Source organism: Pelodiscus sinensis, chromosome 5, assembly GCF_049634645.1.
Source record: "Pelodiscus sinensis isolate JC-2024 chromosome 5, ASM4963464v1, whole genome shotgun sequence".
Classification (NCBI taxonomy): domain Eukaryota; kingdom Metazoa; phylum Chordata; order Testudines; family Trionychidae; genus Pelodiscus; species Pelodiscus sinensis.
The window spans coordinates 51,813,799-51,826,531 of record NC_134715.1 but is presented as its reverse complement, the minus strand read 5'-3'; the positions used below and the strand labels follow the sequence as shown (position 1 = coordinate 51,826,531).

The window sequence follows — 12,733 nt, the reverse complement described above, 5'->3', positions numbered from 1 at the left end:
CTTTTTATTTCTAGGCATTTTGAACAAAAAAAGGTCTTGTCCTCCCACTAGGGATGTTAAATCCCATTTAATGTGTTACCAATTAAACATAGAGTTTAACCAGTAAATCCACCCACTGCATTGCACCAGAGGTGGGGCTCCACTGAAGCAGCCCCCGCCCATGGCAAAGTGCGTGGTAGACCCAGCCAGACTGGAGTAGTCCCCTACCTGTAGCGTGCAGGGGGCTGCTCCATCCAGGTTGGGTGCCAGTTAGAGGGTTACTTGGATAAGCATGCCAGTAAAGCAATGCTTTCCAGCTAACTGGTTAACCAGTTACCCCTTTACATTGCTACTTCCTGTGGTGTGTGAAATGATTGTCCTGGCCGGAATTGAACTCTGACTGGAAAGTAGACTTTCAGGTACTTCAGGAACAGCCCAGGTAGGGTTTTGAAAATCAGGGTCAGGACTTGAGTGAAAAGCCATTGCAATGTCAGGGGAAGTAACGGTATGACTGCAGGAGTTAGTGTGTCTAAGCCAGTGATGGGCAACCTAGGCTAGTGAGTGAGCCACTTGAATGGGCCACAAGATTGTCTCCTGGATAGAGTAGTTTTGCTAAGGGCACTTTCATACCTAGAATTTGCAGGGTGTGCCTGCTGAACCGTAGCAGTGCTTTGATTGTATGGAGAGGGAGTTCATAGTTCTCTGTCAGTGTTGTGTGCAATCAGCACACACTTCACTTCACATGCCCTTGCTTTAAGTGCGTGTCACTTTACTAATACCAGTAGGAAAAAAACAACACACACAGAAACCAGCGGTACCTAGTAACCAAGGGTAAACAAAATATCTCCTGATCCACATGTAGATGGGCTGCATGTGGCCCTTGGGCTGCAGATTGCCCACCACAGTTCTCAGCTGATGTGATGCTGCACTCTATTATCAGATCGGGCGGAGGGTTGCACATTAATCAAACCTTTCTATTGTGTCCTAGTTTGTCTAGCTCCTCAGTTTCTTGGACAGTCAGAACTAGACAAAGGCATTTTTGTTGGCAGCAGCCATCTAAGTTTCCAGTAAATAATGAGGACGCCTCCATGCTGCATGTTATTTTGAATCACAGTGGTAGAAGACTGCTGCATGAGATATTGTGGTGTGCCTGAAATATTTTCTTTTTTCCATGAAAAATAATTTCTCATGTGGGTGAAGTTTTAATGAGCTTTATTTTATTCAGACAATTGATTTTACTTGGGCTTGTGGGCCGCTTTAGGATGGTGCTATCTGTATTGGAAGTAAAAGAGATATAGCGCTAGACAGTCTTCTGCACATTGTTAGGATTAGTTTCTGCTGTTCGACTTTCTTCCCAGGAGTGATTCGAGGCCGGCTGAAGCAACTGGCACCCCAGGTAGAAGGCGTGATCGGTGCCCCCGCCTGCACAGCCATCAATGGCCGTGATGTCATTATCGGGCGCCTGGGCCGACGGCGCCCTAGGCAACTGCTGAGTTTGCCTAGGCTCACGGGCCGCCCCTGTTTCTTCCCCATTGGTTACAGATACTATATAACCAAGTTCAGAGATCATGTCTTGTGAATCTTGAGTGTCCTAGGTGCAAAGGCACAGCTGCCTAGAGTGACTCTCAGAGATCAGTCAAATAGGAAGGATCTCAGTCTGTCTAGATCCCAGTGACATACCAGTAGCATTTCATGATTAATTGTTTTGAAAACAGCTGAAATAAAGAAAAGGACAAGTATTGATACTTTCTTATTCTGTAGCAAAGCGGAACTTATCTGCTAGTACAACAGATACTGTCTCTGTGCCACAACCAGGCCTAAAATTGTGGTAGCAAGGGTGAAAGATGTTGACAGAGATCAGCTGATTAGGATACTGTTCCTTGTTAGCTTATCAGTTATCTCACTCAGGAGTGGGAGATACTATGTCACATGAAAATTGAAGTTACCTGCATGGAGCAATGTATTATTTGTGCACTGGCCATACTGTTATGTGTTTTTAGAGCACTACATTCTTCGAAGGATACATTGATTTTCTACTAGAAGATGGTTCAGATGACCACGGCCACCAGTTTTTAGTTATGGAAGCCAACGGGTGAAGCCTAGGTCATACCCTTGAAAATCCTGTGCATGCATTTATCTTGCTGGCTCTTTGGGGTGCCTGTGTATATGGAGATCAGTGCCCACTTACATAATTCTGGTCTATCACTTTTTACCCATCATGCAAAAATAAAACCTATATAATATAACACAGCCTTTTGAATATATTTTGCTTTTGATTAAACTAAATGTGATATTAAGCCTCTGCTGCCATACATGTGCTAATTCTTTCAAAAACACATAGTATGTAGCTTATTACAAGTAATAGTAGCAGCAGTACTTAAATTATGTTCACTATGTCATAAAAATACATTTTTCTTTTATTTTGCCACTTTAAGCAGGCAAAACACTGTGTACTCAGAACACCATATCATATGTTCTTCTGATACTGCACTGAAGAAGGTCTGGCATTAGTGTGTATGTTAGGTCTGAAATAGGTCGTTCCTTTGTCAGTTTTTTTCCTTGACATGTTAAAATATTAGAATTATGAATCCCTCATTTTTCCCAATTAAAAGGAGCAAATTAGTTTGTGTGGAGAAATTGTGTTAGTTTGACTAAAGAATCCAAAGTAAGACCAAGAGTAAGAACTGGGATTCACTTTTGTAGGTTATTGTCACAGTCCAAGGTCTGACTGACATTGGCCTCCATAAGCTCTAACAAGCAAAGGAGAAGGAGGTCTGTTTGTGTCACAAGGAAGTGAAAGTGCTGGTGCAGAAAGTCATTAACCCAGACAAGTTGGTATATGACTAGAGGCCACTGCAGGTGTCTTTGCTAAAGGGAGACAATGTATAAAAACAGAACAATTCTGTGCAAAACAGAAATCTGGTGCCAAGGTTAGATGTGCACACAGTGCAATTAGTAATAAGAGTAATAAGTAAGCTCACTTAAGTGGAATTTTCAAAAGAACTACTGTACATTGGAGTATACTGAAATATGCCACAAGAGTCAAAATGAGCAAGCACAATACTATTTTGTGAGGTTGCTAACCCATCAAACAAAAATGAATATAAAAAATTACAATATACAGATCTGTATATGAAAGTTATGAAGCACCTTATGCAAACCAGCACATTTTATTGTTGTGTTTTCTGCCATTATGTTGTCAGAGAGCCTTAAATATTTTATATAGTTAGCCTCAAGAGAATTAACCAATTTGCCGAGAAGTCCTTCTCTCCTCATCCTGATCCCCCTCTGAACTTTGAATTTTCACTCTTCCTCCAGACTGCTCTTCTTTTTGCAGCCTGAATGGTAGCTTTAAATGGAAGGCACCACTCTTCTGCAATGTCCACTTGCTTCTCCAGTTACTACAGTGTGGTTTTTAGAGAGAGGCACTGCATAGCTTTTGGAATTCAAAACAGGACCCTCAATAGCTTTTCTCCATAATAAAAGGAAGTAGTATCCTTTGTTACAGCCCAGTTGGGTACCCACACAGGCCTGTATGCGGGAGGTTGCGAAGCGTGTGAAGGCATCCCCCTATGGTCCTTAGTCTCCCGTAGGTCTTATTCTGGCCCATCAGGGGAAGGCATGAGCGCAGTGCATTGCCCCAGCCTCCCTTCCCTGTGCTTCGGCCAGCCAACAGAACGCTAGGGCTCCCGTGGCGAGAAAAGCCGCTCCACGTCTCCCTGGTCTGCTGGGGGGAACTTGGTCTGCTGGAGCGGGGGCTGGGCCTTGCTCTTGGAGGAGGGAGGAGGAAAACCAGCCCCAGCCTTCCTCTGACTGGCTGGAGCATGCTTATTTGCGGGACTATAGGGAGCTGCATTTGCACCCTTGTGGTCCACATTTACAAAAAAAAAAGCACCCCCACTCCCCCAAAAGACACACACACAAATTCCTCCGTATGGGCTTGCCACAGAAGCTTAAGGGGAGAAGGTGGGACAACTGGACACAGTTATCAGAAGCACCGTATCTAAATCCATTTGTCTGATTGAGGGTTGCTGTTGCTGCTGCTGCTTGAAGAAGGGGAGACAGTGGCTTGTGTATTTTGTTCCCCTTATTTTGTTGTCAGTTGTTGTTTTTGGTGAGCAGCCCATAGAAGTGAAGCACATGTGGATAGGGTTGCCAGGTAGACGCCGCCAAAAAAACGGACCTACTTGGTCGTGGGTGGGGGAGAACCGGCCAGGAGGGGGGCAGGGCGGGAAGCAGAGCTGGCAGAGGGGGGCCGCGGGGCTAGACACGAGGAAGGGGGGTGGGAAGCAGAGTTGGGGGGGTAGGGGCCGGGAGGGCTGCATGGGAGATGGGGGGCCTGGAGGAAGGGGTGCAGGAAACAGACCTGGCGGAGCAGGTGTACAGCCACTGGCCGCAGCCGGAGTCGTTTGGACCATGCCCCCGGCAGGCACTCCCTTTAATTGTGAGCAGAAGCTGGGCGGGGGCGGGGCTGGGAGTCTTCCCTCCCTTCCCCCCCACCCAGCTTCTGCACGCAACCAGAGGCTCCCACCTGGGAGGCAGAGCCGCGATTGGCGCTGGGAGCCTCTGGTCATGTGCAAAAGCCAGGCGGGGAGAGTGGCTGGGAATTCCAGCCCCTGCCCTGCCCCACCTGGCGTTTGCATGCGACCACAGGGCTTCTAGCGCCAGTCATGCCCCTGCCTCCTCATCGCTCCCTCGCCCCCGCCAGGCTTCAGTGCAGTACCGGGAATTCAGAAAATATCAGACTCTCTGTTAGAAAACCGGACACCTGGCAACCCCACATGTGGATACACTGTATTTTGTGGTGGTGCTCCTAAAATTGAATATTGACGCTTCATTTCCAAAGGAGGATATAGCCCCTCGTGACACGTAATCTATAATGCATGCCACAGTTAAAAAGGGAGGCGTGATTAGTAAAACTCTGCTGTACCTATCTCCTTCTTCTTCCAGTCCCTGCTGCCATGGGGAGCTGCCCCAATCCCCTGCCCTGATTCTTGCACCCACTACACTCCAAACCCCCTGTCCTGAGACCCTCCATAAGGACCCATGCAACACCAGGTCAGTGTGCTAGTATAGTTATATAAATGGGCCTCCGTTCTGCTTAGCTGCGCACAGAATGCTAATGACTTCATTCCACCTCCTTGCTTGTAAAGATTTGGCAGAATGGGAGCAACCAGGTGAAAATCATCCTCCCAAAACACCAATATTTAGAGGTCTGGTTTGTTTATTGCACCACAAATCCTTGCAGTACCAAACAATCGTTATTTAATGACAAGATAATCTGTGTTTTTGGTCTGCTCTGTTTTAGATCTCAAAATTAAAATGATTATAATAAATTGAATCATCAAGAGCACAATTATGTTGCTAACTCTACTTAAGATACATTTAGCACAAGATTCTCACATAATGTATGTAAAACTGATGTTGTTTATGTTGTTTGTTGCTAAAATTATTTTCTGGTCCCCTGAGACCTTCCACAACCATTCTCAATTGACTATTACATCTGTTTGTGAAAACAGAGCAGGTCCTTGTTTACCATAACCAGAAAAGTGGTCTGGCTTTGGCATTTGAAGCGCAAGACCTGTTTAAAATGGTTTTTCAAATGCTCTGAGTTAGTGTGGTATAAGTATGTTTGGGTGAGATGAAATAATACAGCATGTTTAATATTAAATATGAACATAACACTTCAGTTACTAACCACAGAGTAGATACTGTTTAAAAAATGAACTTTTGTCACTCTTGAGGAAAAAATATTGTGCTTTTTTATGACATTTAGATAAATCTCTTGAACTGAACTCAGAAGCACTCTGTTTCTTGTTAAATTTATGGAGACTCTCCTCTGTTTTTATATGGATTGTTTTAAATTATAGGTAAAAAGGCTATTCAGTATTAAAGATAAGACATTAAGCCTATATTGTGACGTTAAAATAAAATTATCTTTTTGGTCACTTATTTTTTCCATTTACTGAATTATTTCTAAAACTGTGCACTATGTAGTGCTTAACTTTGTAAAGGGAATCCCCTTTGCTTCTCAGTAACTATGATTTAGACCAGGGATTTTCAAACATAGGGTCGTGACTTATAAGGACAAGTCACTGGCTGTCTGCGAGATACTTTCTTTATCTGTACCTCTGCGGGTATGGGCAATCGCATTTTCCGTTGGCAGTAGGTCACTGTTCCCAGCTAGTGAGAGCTGTAGAAAGTGATGCAGTCTGGGACACTGCTTTCCATAGCTCCCATTTGCTGGAAATGGCGATCTGTGGCCAATAAGAGCTGTAATTATCCGGACCTGTGGAGGCACAGGTAAACAAAGCATCTCACAGCCAGCTAGCAGCTTGTCCTTATAAGCTACAACCCAGAGTTTGAAAACCCCTGATTTACATCTGTTGCATAAATTGCTAGTTTCGTCCCCTTGGAGGCTAGTCTGATTTACCCCAAGAAGAGAGTCACACTTTCAGGCTGGGTCCAACTCAAGTTTATTGGTTGCAACCAAGGTACGGCTAAGGAACTCAATGTTCAAAGCAGAGCCGACCCCCAACATCTCATAGGCAGGGGTTTTTATAGGGTTCACATCTTTCCTGGTTTAGGTGCCTTAACATGATAGGTTACTTCATCTTTGACATTTAGCATTCCTATAGGTCAGGTTAATTTTCCAAATGAGGTTAAATACAGTGCCTACTTGCTGACTTTGCGGTTACAGCTGTGTTACATTCATTCACTTTTGCTGAACAATGGGCGAGCCATACTTCCCTTTTCCCTTTCCTGCTTGAGCCGGTCACAAGTTTAAAGGATGTGGAATCTATCCATATCTCCACTTAACAGAAGACTGGTTTCACTTCCCCTCGTCTCCTTATTATAAGTTATTACCTGTGACAGGCCTTGACCTTTGTCATGTCTTACTCCTATACAAATAGCAAATATATCTAAGCATTAGCAATGTATGTATATTGTACGTGCCCCTCATAGGGGAATCAATGGCGCCGAGGGATTTGACTTCCCTTTTACACATCACATCCATGTGTACTTATACTATTGATACTGGAATATGATTATCATCAAATGTGTGGCCATTTTTGGAATGATTTTAAAATGTGTTTTGCAAGAGTTAAACAAATATCTCAAAAGAGGACATGTGTTATGCCCACCAGAGACTAAGCTATAATCCAAAAGGTATTTATGCCCAGTAATCCATTAATTGTACATCTAGCTGCCTGTCTTATATGCAGAGCTATTCATTTTGCCCTTGCAAGAAGGTCCTATATCACGTTGTATAGTCAAGATTGCCATCAGCCAACTCTTTTGTGCACATTCTATTTGCACTTTATGATGTGAAGATAAAAATCATGTGCATGAGTCTCATTTTGGAGAGAAAGAGAAACTTATTTAGTAAGATTTAAATGACAATATATTTAGGACCTGGGATTTTTATTACATCCCCAGAGGTTTTATTGTGTAAACTTAAAAAAAGAAAAGAAAACTGAAAATTTTAAGAATAGCGATTTTTCTTGCATCATGACAAATGTAGCAATTGTGTGTGTATACTGGAATAGATCTTATTGAACATCACCTGAGCTCCGTTTGCAGACAAGTCTCCACCATGACAAAAATCCCACAAGATTTTGAATTATTAATGCCTTGGAATCTGCAGGGTTCAGCAGGTATGTTCAGTGTTATTGATGGCAAACTTTATCTCTTTTATTTCTAAGATATAATGAAATAGGGAATCTTTCACACAACTGTAGTTAGTGCTTAGGCTAATTTTGTAGTGGCCAGTGGGTTCTTGATTTCACATGTGTAAATACAGCATTTCCACTGTCTCACAGCAGATTGCATGGTGGAGAGAAGGAGACTGATTTGGCACTAATTTATGAAGCCCTCCAGCATTCTCTGTGTGCTGTACCCTGTGAGGGCAAGATGCTCTAATTACACTTACTCTGTATAATGAGAGCTTTTAATGACAATTACTGATTGTAGTTAGGGATGTTAAGGGACCTTTTTCTCAGCTTAAGATGAAGTATTGACTTTCACAAGAGAAGACTTTATTTGCACTTTATACAGCGTCTCCCCTCCTCCCACATCCTTGACAACTGACCAACTATTTGATAAAACTAAAAACATGTAGAATGCTTGTCTCTGACACTTGAGTTGACTGGACATAATTTTGCAATGATTTTTATTTCTCAAATCGTCTGTTGATAGAGCTTGTTTTCTTTCACACAGTGTAATGTTTATATTTAGTGATGTCATATAGACTGCATTTGTCTTATGTAACAAGACAAAACTACTCTTCAAATTCTGTTTGCCAGTTCCTCTGCAAAGTACGATGAAGCACACAAACTTAACATTATTTCCGTTATAATGTGTTGGCATCTGTCAAGGCTGTTCCCCACTCTGGCACAATGAATGCAGAATTGGAACCTCGCAAAAGCACCCCAAAACCTGATCTCTGCAGGCTTTGGTACAAAAAACTCCTCCAAAATCCTTATACCCAGACTTTGGAGAATAAAATCTGCTGCCACCACCCACGTATTACAAGCAACCAAGGAAAAGATCCCCTGGGAAATCTCCTCCCTAAAGACCTCAGGGGGTACCTCAAGCTCTTTTCCCCAAAGAGCTTGAAAAAGAAAAGAGAAAATACAAACTGCCATTTGTGGTAGCTGTCCCCTAGTCAGAGGCATGCGGATATCCACAGACAGATTTTCCAGGACACAGAAATGAACCAATAGCAGGTTAATAAAAAAAAAAGAAACAACTTTTATTATCAGATAATACCATAGTTGCTAGCATTACAACGTGGCTAGCTGAAAAGAGCCACCAATTAATCTAGATACTCAGGGGAATCCCCTGGGCTCAGGACTTAGTTACAAAAAAGAGGAAGCACCCACTTTTAACAGCACAGACCTCATTTCCACATTCCCAAACCAGGAAAACAATAAAGCCTGATGGATGATCTAACTTTGCCCTACTTACACATTTTGAGGAGACTTTTCTTGGAGAGAGAGAGACAGCCTCCCATCTCCCTGTTACCTGGAAGAAAACCGCTCTGACTCAGAGAAAGGAGGGAAAAGTTAAAAATTCCTTTGTCCCAGTTTGAAATCCCTACCTGCATTACTATTGGCTGACCAGATACCTGACTAGAGCCAGGAAACATAGTTAACCCCTTAGTCCCCAGGCTGCTGGCCAGGCCTCATGGTTATGACAGCATCAGTGGTAGCACTTTTATCCAGAAATTTTAACATAGAATTGCACATTTCAAATGTTCTCCTCCCAATCCCCACATCTTAAAGGCATGTATGAAACGTGCTGCTCTAGTCTCCTGCATAAGGATTGTTTTGATATTATTATTCTAAGGGTTTCAGCAGAAACTAGTATAAATAAAATTTAAATACCAGATTTTATTAAATTATATGTAATTATTTAAGTTACAAGAAGAGTCTTGTGTTGAGACTTTTTCCTAGTGGTGTTAGTAGCCGGGGCTTGAGTCTGTTAGGAAAACCCTTTAATAAGTATATTCCTTTCTCTGTGTGAACCTTGGTGGAGATAATTAGTGCTTACCTTTCATCTGATGTGCAGGTGCTGGATGGTATTGGTAGCCTATGATAGAGGTCATATTCTATGATCTTGTGGCCTCTTCAGGCCTTACACTCTATAACACTTGCGTGTAAGGTTCCTTCTTTTCTTCAAACCAAGCACTTAGAAATATGAGAGAAAGTGAAAGGTTGTGGTCCACAGTGCCATAAGTAGGAGGAGGAGATTTTGGTCTCATCCTTGTTGAAACTAGATTACATTACTCAGTGACTTGAGAGTCCAAGCATGCCAAGGTAACTTGGGAGAAAGTATGGAGGTGCTTATATGAAAATTTAGCAGGTAAGCAATGGATGCTGGCATTGTGGGATGACCAGAGGTGAGAGCTGATCTTCTGATACTGAATTGAAGAAGAAAGAGAAGATGGGACTAGGTTATCAAGGGCATTGAAATGTTAGATGCAGAATAGAAGAGGGAGACAATGAAGGGATTCAAAGACAGGGATGATATGTTCTGAGTGACTGGATTGGAACATGATCTTTGCAGCAGCATTCTGCATGGGTCTGAACAGGGCAAGGGGGTGAAACAGGAGCCAGTGCTGGGGGAGCCAGCTTAAAAGCCGGTTTATCCCCCACTACCAGCTCCACGGTGCTTCCTCCCTTCCCCTCGCTGCCTCTATCAGAGGAAACAGGGATGCATAGGGCAGACTACACCGGCAGCAGCCCCTGGATATGGCTAGCCCTGGCTACCGTGAATGGGGGGACTGGTGCCGGAGCAACCTCTGTTCGCGGTGGACAGAGGCTGCTATACTCAAGTCGCACTGGTCTGGGACGCGGTGTCTGTGCATTTTAAATGCAATTAAGAGCTGCCGAGCATTTAAAATGCAGAACTGTAGTGCAGGGGGCTTCTGGAGCCAGCTCCTGGAGCTACCCCCGCTGTGGCTCTGCAGAGCGGTCTTTATCAACTAATCGTGTAGTCGATGCACAATTAGATAACTGCAATTTAATATCCCTAGAGCAGACAAACCATTCTGTTGAATTGTCTACCTAGAGGTGGTAGGTTAGCTTGTGTTTGTGGATATGATTATCCACAGAATTGGTGAAGTAAAAAATGAAACCAAGGACTGAATATTGAAGAGCCACTACAGGAAACTGGATGAAAGGAAGAGAAGGATCCTCTGAAGCCATGATTCTCAATCTTTTTCTTGAGCTCCCCACCAACGTGCTATAAAAACTTCACAGTTCAGCAGTGCTACAACAACTCTTTTTCAATATGTATAAGCTGGGAACAGCATCGGGGTAGCGAGCAGGGCAGTTGCCCAGGTCCCATGCCACAAGAGGCCCTGATACTACTTTGGTCTGTACTTCTTTGGTTCCTCCAAGAGAAAAGAGGAGAAAAGCATCCTGCACTCAGCAGTGCTCACTTGTAGTTCCACTGAGGAGCAGTAATGAAAGGAGTTGCCTATAACAATACATTTTTTAAAAGTCTCATTTTATTTGACTTAAAAAGTTGGCTATAAGTCTCTTAAAGCATGGTTACTGGTGATTCTGATGCAGATGGCAGGAACTATTTCCCAGTATAATGTTAAATAATATGGGTTTGTGTCATTATTTCTTTTAAGTTACACTGATAATATTCCTACTCTAACTTTTACTTGTACAGGTTGGATTTAAAATGAGGGAGCTGACTAAGATGATGGACAAGAAAAGCATTTTTTGAAACTGAAAATATTCAATCTTCTATTCATTCTTTTAATTACTGGTTGGTGATCTGCAGTTTTCCATATGCAGTTTGGGCAACAGTTAAGATAGAAGAATCTGTGCTTTATTATGCCATTTCATAATGCTAGAGCAAAGGGCATGATCGTCAATTTGTATTCACTGGATGTGAGAGTGCATAAAATATGTGATCAAACAGTTCTAATGTACTTTGTACGAGAGGTTGAAAGAAGTACTGCTATGATTGTCTGTATTTTTTTGGCATAACACCAACAGTTAGAACCTCAAGAACTGTTTTCACATTTTCCCAAGAAAGTGTTTGTAGTATATGATCAAGTAAATTCTGCCTTTGGATGTCATCGGTGACTTCCGTTGATTTTTAGGGGGAGATAAACATATCTGGCAGCAGAACTTGGTAATCATTCTAATATAGGTATCAGATTATATACTTTTAAAAACACTGGCTGTGGAGACACCAGTAATACTTATGAATAGGTGCACTATATGTACATCAGTAACAGAATTTACTTACATAATTACAATTAAGAGAGAGGCAGCTATATTAGCATTACTGTAGCAGCAGTTTGGTGTGTGGCTCTAGCTAGTGTCTTGCTGATGACTTAGTGCTGATAAATTTAGGGCGGAATCTTCTGGTTAGAAAGTGACCATTATTGAAGAAAATATGCTGTGGTCCCCTCAGCCCAAATCATATATGATAATAGCATCTCTGTTATAGAAATGAAACTATGACATACCTCATCTGAATACTTGGAAAGCTCACTGTGGTGGGCTCACCTTACCTTAGTAATGGAGTAGGGGCAGGGAGGATTTTGTACAGTTGATATTTTGTGGAAATGTTAATGTAACTTCACCCAGCTAAACTCATTAACTCAAACATCTCTGAAAGGAACTTTGAATCAACGACTTAAAAGAGTTGAAAGTTTGAGAACTGAGCATATCTTCCTTCGTGACAAAAGGGAGAGGAACAGTATTTCAGGCTGGTCTGACCAAATAGTTAGGAAGCAGATATTAATTTCTAGATATGGAAGATACCGAAGTAGTCCTTAATCCCTAAGGCTATGTCTATACTACAGAGTTTTTGTGAAAAAACTCACAAAGTGTCCACACCTCAAGCGTGTTTTTGCGCAAAAAAATTGAAAGAGGAGAGGGGGTTTTGCGCAATAGGCATTCCTCTTTCTACAAGGAATAACTCCTTTTTGTGCAAGAGCCGTGTGTGGACGGGGAACAGGGTTTTTTTGCACAAAAAGAGGCAATTCGAAAACAGCACAGGTGGCCTGGTGGCCATTCTGTAAATAGCAATCAGAGTTTCCTTTCGAGAAAGCGTCTATGCAGTCTGGATGCTCTCTTTTACAAAAGTGCATTGCTTTTTCAGTATGCTTTTGCAATGTGGATGCGCTCTTCCGCAAAAAGCTTCTTGCACGAGAAGCCTGCAGTCTAGACGTAGCCTAATTGAGCTTCATTCTATTAGCAACCCAACTAGCTCTGGAAGT

At 42.6% G+C, this 12,733-nt stretch overlaps 1 protein-coding gene across 6 annotated transcripts in view; it reads left to right on the top strand.

Annotated features, from left to right (window-relative positions):
* SLC10A7 (solute carrier family 10 member 7) overlaps window positions 1-12,733 on the top strand; it is a 203,083-nt gene that overhangs the window by 88,433 nt on the left and 101,917 nt on the right. The window contains exon 6 of one of the 6 annotated variants that reach the window (XR_012904144.1): window positions 4,930-5,037. The exons of the other annotated variants lie outside the window; for them this stretch is intronic. The gene's annotated coding sequence lies outside the window, so the exon portion shown is untranslated. The remainder of the gene's footprint in view (window positions 1-4,929; window positions 5,038-12,733) is intronic. 6 annotated transcript variants of the gene reach the window in all.